This window comes from Amaranthus tricolor, chromosome 11 (genome assembly GCF_026212465.1).
Source record: "Amaranthus tricolor cultivar Red isolate AtriRed21 chromosome 11, ASM2621246v1, whole genome shotgun sequence".
NCBI classification, from domain to species: Eukaryota; Viridiplantae; Streptophyta; class Magnoliopsida; order Caryophyllales; family Amaranthaceae; genus Amaranthus; species Amaranthus tricolor.
Window position 1 is genome coordinate 16,825,571 of NC_080057.1, and position 6,272 is coordinate 16,831,842.

The following is a 6,272-nucleotide window of genomic DNA, read 5'->3' on the forward strand; positions in this document are numbered from 1 at the left end:
ATTCAAGCGGATCCATCTAGTCAGGTTGGATTAGAATCTCTAATAATGAAATGTTAAAGCCTAATAGGAGTATATAAAATAAATTCCTATCATTTTTAGAATCTTAATTCTTTTATCCATTATAAATATGATCAATGATAAAACCTGACAATTACAAATTTACAAAATAATTTTAACAGAGCCAATGAAGACGGATACTACATATTCAAAAACTCAAACATATACAAACATAATGGAAGTAATCAAATGGTGAGAAGAGTGTATAAAAGCAGATTCCAAGTATCTGGAAGTCCAGCAATACACCAATGGTTGCAATCCATTCCTCCTAAACCATTATAAGAAGCAGGGTGTGGATCTTTTCTTAGTTGGGACAGAGTTGTAATGTCTAGCAGATGTACAGGTTTTGTAATCTTACTAATTACTTCTTTCACCACTTTTAAAGCTGCTGGCACTTCACCTGGGTAAACGGATCCTTTTACGGGCATCGTCTTGTTAGAACACCCTCTTACTCCTGCTGCATTCCAATCTTTCCCACTAATTTTGAACAAAAAAAATTTGCAAAGAAACTCATAGGTTAAGATCTCGGGATCAGTAGTGATAGAGTGTATAATATTATTGGGTTTCAACTACACCTATCAAATTAACCTTTTTTATTGAAATGGTCCCTCAAAATAGTTTAAGGAGCATCGTGTTAAATAAGTCACCTCAAAGAGCGTGTTAGAGTAATTTCAACCATCAATTAAAAAATTTAATTGAGTTAAATCTTTGAAAAGTGAAACAGCCATCAGTTTAAGATTTTGTAACATTATATATGTGTGTGCGTGTGTATAAAGTTAAGAAAATAAAAGACCACTAATAAGTTATAATCATATCTAAATAATATGTTTGACAAGGCTCTAAGAAGTCCTTATGTTTTGAATTGAAAAATAAAAGAAAAAAGAAAAAAAAAGTTAACTGTTTTGGACGATATTGGACGGAAAAAAATTAAACTAATTACGGTTGTAAAACGCTCAATAGGACGAGAGTACCATTGATAATACAGAAAACTTTGGAGTACCATTGATAAAGTGCTAAAACTCAGGGGTAACATTGATAATTTCCCTTATAATGAAATTAAATCTTTTAAATACATACCTAATTTAGCTTTAAAGTTATTTTGGAAAATAAATTGTCACGCAATCATAAATCATCATAAATCATAAATACTAATAAAAGAACTGGAAAATAACATATGGCGATTTCTTAGAGTTTTGCCAAATATGTATTAATTTAATAGGATCATAATTGATTGCATGTGTGTATGATAATTTATTTTCCTAAATGAATTTAAAGCTAAATTAGGTAAGTATTTAGAATATATTGATTCAAAATCATAAATTCAACCAAAAGTCATAAATACTAATAAAAGAACTGAAAAAAATAACATATGATGATTTTCTTAGAGTTTTATCCGATATAGAAGTATTAATTTAATAGGAATATAATTAATTGTTTGCATGACAATTTATTTTCTTAAATGAATTTAAATTTAATTAGGTAAGTATTTAAAATACATTGATTCAAAAACTTACATCTAAATAAGAATCTTAAAACGATTAATTGTTTAAAAAAGATATATTTTATACGTAAGTAAGAAGTTATTTTTTAAAAATATATTGATTTAATCATCATAGTCATGAATATTAATAAAAAGAGCTGAAAAATATCAAATGGAAATTTCTTAAAGCCTTACCAAATATATTTATTTCGTAAGGCTAATTGATTGCGTAGAAATTTATTTTTTCCTAAAAAAGTTTTAATTTAAGTAAGATAAGTGTTTGAAAGAGTTCATTACATTAATTAAAATAAGGATCTTTAAGAAAGTAATTGTTTCAAAAAAATATTTTATAAGTAAGTAAGAAATTATTTTTATAAAATAGATTTATTTTAATTATTAAATGTTATTTGAATTAGGTTAAAATTAAAACCAAATAAATTGCTCTGTTTAAATCGATTCAAAATAAGTAAAATCTAAGAACTAAATTAGATTAACTATTTTAGTAAGTTATATTGTTATCTAATGTAATTATTTTATTAAAACATGTAGTATTTACATACTTTTCTTAAACAAATTTATAAAGAGTAATTTTTTTCTTGCATTATTCTTTAAAAATTTTATTTGTATATGTCGCTATATTATACTTTGTGCATATTACACGGGCTTCTAAACTAGTATATTGTAGTAGAAATTAATTTATTGGACAAGACTCTAAAACTCGCTATTATTATTTCCAACATTTTTATTAGTATGATTATGTCATATGATCATATGATAATCAGGATCATGATGATTTTGATTATGATATACGATATGAAACTAATAGAAACCGTAGGATCGAGTAGGAGAAGTTCTTACTCGTAGTATCAATATCAGAATCAACCCATTTAGCCCAAGTTGTTAATGCTTTCTTATATGCAACCATTCGATCCATATCCTTCAATATATCATCCCCATCTTGAATGAAGTCCCATCTACATTAGAATTTTATTTATATATAATATAATATTAAACTCCAACAAAAATCATAAAATTTGAATCTTAAAATTTTAAAAACAATTGTCAAATAAATAATAAATAATAAATAATAAATAGTAAATAACAAAACTTACTCCGTTTTCATATGTTATTCGCAAATAGAATTTACGATTTTTGTGTCAAATTTTGATTATATTTTTTTCATCGATCTATATGAAAAAACATATTCATGTGGGATTTTAATAGATTCATCTCAATATATATTTTCTAAATATCAACGTTTTTGAATTTTTAAAAACTCACAATTAAAATTATTTTACTTTTAAGTTTGCATTGAAATTTACGCAAATAAAGTAGTAAATAGGAAGAACAAATAAAAACAGATGGAGTAGCAATTAATTAGTAAATAGTCCGTACGGTTGACTGAGCTCCCCTAACATTTTACCATAGCCATGAATTGAAGATCAAAACGTCCATATTCTTCCAAATCTTGCCACCATGATCAACTGAATTGAGGTTCAAAACTCGCCCTATTTCCTCTTTGTTAATGTCGACTAGCAATGAAGCATATTAATAATTTAGAAGCTTGTGAAAAATATACACCAAATTTAGTATGAAGATATATATCAACAAAATTTGTAAAGAATGATGTAAGAAAAAAAAAATACTCTTATGTTCAAGACAAATATAATTACAATATATTTTAATGTAATAATTATTTTGGATAACAATACAACTTGCTAAAATATTTAATCTGATTTAACTCTAAATTTATTATAAAACATATTTTTTTTTTATGGTCTTCTAGAATTCATTTAAATCGGATAAACTAACAATTAATGAAATGTATTGAGCTTATTTTGATGAATTAATTCAAACTAATTTATTTGATTTTAATTTAACCTAATTCAAATAGTATTGAATAATTAAATCAATATATTTTTTAAAAAACTTTTCTTTTCTTATGTTTATAATAATTTTCTGAAACCATTAATCTTTTCAAGATTTTTATTTAGGTATAAAGAATTGATGTAATAAAATTTGTAAAGCATTTACCTAATTTAGATTTAAATTTATTTAGAAAAATAAATGTCCTCACAATGAATTATAACTTTAACAAATTAATAACTTTGGGAAGGCTCTTAAAATTACTCATTATTTGTTATTTTGCAGCTCTTTTATTAGTATTAATGATAATCTATATTCTAATTATTTATTACTTATTAATTAAAATCAGAGGCTCATAATTACTAATAGAATGGTTGAAATTTGGAATTGCATGAATGTAGTGGTTCGGTTTGAAAGTCATTGACTATAAAATTATCCTAGAAAAAGATGAATAATGGTCGTTACTATAAAGTCAAGACACAAAACATAATTTATGAGCTTGGAACAGCAGCATGAAGCATGCAAACTAAGGACTGCCAATTGTTAAGACTTAATGAATCTCCGATATACATTATCTTCTTTCCTCTCATCCTCCTTAAAAAAAACCTGCCCATCAAACCTACATTCATTTTCATTAACGATTATTTTTTGTTTCTTTAAATTCGCTACATTTATATTTTACAGGTTTTTATAAAACTGTAACAAATAAACTAACAAAGGGAGTCCAAAGTATATAAAACATTCCTAGGAATTACACCATGAACCGTCACTTTTTATTAACTTAGTTCTTAACAACATGAACCGTCATTATATAGTTGTTTAAATTATGAATTATTTGCGGAATACAAGGTGGATAACTTGCAATGTTATTCTATAAATAGCTATTGAGTTGCATCAAAATTTAAATTATCTGATGTGGTTAAGAAGCAAAAACTCAATTTTCGAAAATAGGAATTTCTTGTTATCTTTCACTGTTGCTTGAGCTTGTGTAAAACTTTATAAATAGCTCACAAAGTTTATTATTTTATTATCTTCCTTAAAACACATATTCATTTAGATTAACCACTTTGTACCAAGTATTTAATGTGATTGATTTTATCTCTTTGTGAATTTTCATATCTCAAACATAAGAAGATTTGTGGGGGAAATATCACAAGAAAGTTTGCAATCACCTTATCTATATCAAGTTTCCAAATGATAAAAGTGTTGCAATCAAATTTTTGCAGTATTCTAAATTTTTTGTATTCATCACTAGTAAGAAGTCCATTATTGTCACACACATAGGTATCTACAAATATACTATCTTGTAAATGTGGTGTAATATAGAAAAGAAAGGGAGGGAAGGGGAAGAGAAGGGAGGGAAAGGAAAGGAAGAGAAATAGCTTTTGTTTGTATAGGAGAAAATGGAAGGAAATGGAAGGGAGTTGAGAGTTATATCCCTTTAAATCTTTTCAACTTTGGACAGACTGAAACCTTCATATAAAGTATCCATAAAATCCTTTCAATTCTCTCCCCTTCAAATCCCTTCTCTCTCATTTTACTATCCAAAAAAAAATTTCCTTCTTCCAAATCTCTCTCTTTCCTTTTCCTTTATTTCCTTCCATCCAAACACACCCATAAAGAAGACCGTAAGTTCAAACTTAGAAAAATTTTATAAAGAAGAGGAAGACCAAAGATAACTGTACGTGGAAAAGAATGCGCAGAACCTAAAATTACGAGTTAAGATTGTACATAATCGTACATAACCAAAATAATCAACGGAGAAGGATAATTCAGATAGACGACGATTAATTAGGAGAACAGTTCATATATATCTTTTGGAAGTAAAACAAACAAGCCGAAACAGAAAGGAGAACATTAAGCAAACTTAGTGCACAAACCTAGGAAGATCACAATCATCAGGCTGCCACCTGAACTTGAGATAATACTTATCAGGTCTTTCATGTTTCTGGCAGTCAAATTCTCTTCGAATATCTGGACATTTTGATGAATCATAGAGAGGATAAGAACTATCCCATGCCCAATGTCCTTTATATACATTGCATTGTTTTAAAGGTATTCGTTTCCTTTGTGAAGGAAGATGGTTTGCTTCATTAAATCTAATTTTATTTGCTAATAAGCTTATAATAACGACAATCACAATGTAATAAGTAGAAATACTCATCTTTTGTTTTATTATGCCCATTTCTCAAAAAAAAGACACAACAAAAATAAGGGTCTGTTTGGACTTTGGCCGAGGAGACATACAAATTGCTAAGTTATATTACAATTATTGTAGCACATGTATTCGTATAGTCGTATGTATGTTAATATTTATAGTGCCTTAAAACCTGCTGACATTTTCTTAATTAAGATTAAGACTGGAGGAGGTTTTATTTGAAGCTTCCTTTATTATTTCTTTCATTCATTTTCTTTTTAATTAATTCTCTTTAGAGAAAGTCGTGTAACTGTGTTTCTTGATCATTATTTCTCCAACATTTTTGTTCTCATAATCAATTAACATTGTTAATTATGTGTTCAATAAGGGAACTGTGTTTCTTGTATATTCATGTAAGCTTAGCTTGTTGTCGGATCGGGATTATGCCAATCCTTCAAATTGAAATAATTATATTATTAATCAATATTTATTAAATAATAGAGTCGTGAGTTGGCCTAATGCTAGTGCCATCTTGGACATTTTTGAGGCCAAAGCGAGAAGTAGGAAGTAGCGTCGAAGCATAACTGAAAATAATATTAGAATATTAGTCACGTTGGTGGTTGTTTTAAAATAGCACATCATTGATATTCTCTTGTCCATTCATTTTTTTTATCGCTTCAAAATAGTTATAATTCTTTGATCATTATTAGTAACAGCGAATAAAATTTTTTT

The 6,272-nt window shown here is 27.1% G+C and overlaps 1 pseudogene; it reads right to left on the bottom strand.

Annotated features, from left to right (window-relative positions):
* Positions 1 to 242: 242 nt before the first annotated feature.
* Positions 243 to 5,567, bottom strand: LOC130826569 (protein trichome birefringence-like 38; annotated as a pseudogene).
* Between the last annotated feature and the right edge of the window lie 705 nt (positions 5,568 to 6,272).